General features: G+C 42.0%; 1 protein-coding gene across 1 annotated transcript in view; it reads right to left on the bottom strand.

Moving 5' to 3' along the window:
• Positions 1–1,029, bottom strand: part of AK7 (adenylate kinase 7) — a 55,331-nt gene that overhangs the window by 20,847 nt on the left and 33,455 nt on the right. The window lies entirely within an intron of this gene.

A 1,029-nucleotide genomic window follows, 5' to 3' on the forward strand; every position in this document is an offset into this window, starting at 1 on the left:
GTCCAAACTGCTGGTTTCCCGTTGGACTGGTCTCTAGACGATCCTAGTAGAACCAGTTTGATGGAGGATCTCAACTGTCTAAGTATAAAAACGAAATGTTTTTGTTTTTCTAGTAACTGCTAACTGACTGTTTTCCTGCTGGGTAGCAAGCTCTCACTGAAACATCTCAGTTCAAATCCTAATTGGTGATTATTTGATCGGAATGGACTTCTTAGAGCATGAATAAACAATGAGGCTACTTGCTGATTATCTAAGAGTTACAAAGGGACAGGCCTGAAATTCCATCCCAGGGTGGGGAAGGAATGATTCCAGAGTTTGAGCTTAAAATGACACTTTACTCTAATGAGTCTCTTCAACAAACTAGTTAAAATTACCAAGTGAGTGTAGACTGAAAAAAAGGTCCCATGGAAGCAACCTCGCGGGGCGATCTGATCAGAGATTCCTAACTGGGCAGGTGGTGTGCGGTCACGCCCCAGGCCTGGAACTTCTGCAGTGAAAGGTTTTCAGCGGGCCTGTCCACTGTTCTTGGGCACCTAGGTTAACACACCTTTGAAATACCAGAAGTGACACCCCCGGAAGGGGCCGTGACCTTCAAGAGAGCACATGATCTTGCAAACCATCCGGTACTCTAATCCCCGCTTTGCTCCTTCCCACCGCCACGTCATCTGTCATCTTCCTTATGTCCCCTGCTTAATCTCACATGGATAAAAGAAGCTGGGAAATTGTTATTCTCCCGGGCTGAGATCTCGATCCCTGGCATTTGGTTCAAATAAACGCATAAAAATTCTCTGCAGGTTTGGATGTTTCTTACATTAACATGAGTAGGAATTCTTTCCCCCTTATTAGTATGTCTTCCTGCATGAATTATGGGTCCATGTTAGTCATTCATTTTTTTCTACTAAGGATTTAATGATTTTCTTACTAGTTTGAGCATTTCCTATTTTAAGAATATTAACTCTGTCATATTGGTGGCAAATATTTTTCCTGGTTTGTCCATTGCCTTTTAATTAATGATTTTTGATGTTTATA

This window comes from Pteropus vampyrus, unplaced genomic scaffold, assembly GCF_000151845.1.
Source record: "Pteropus vampyrus isolate Shadow unplaced genomic scaffold, Pvam_2.0 Scaffold164, whole genome shotgun sequence".
In the NCBI taxonomy this organism is placed as follows: Eukaryota; Metazoa; Chordata; class Mammalia; order Chiroptera; family Pteropodidae; genus Pteropus; species Pteropus vampyrus.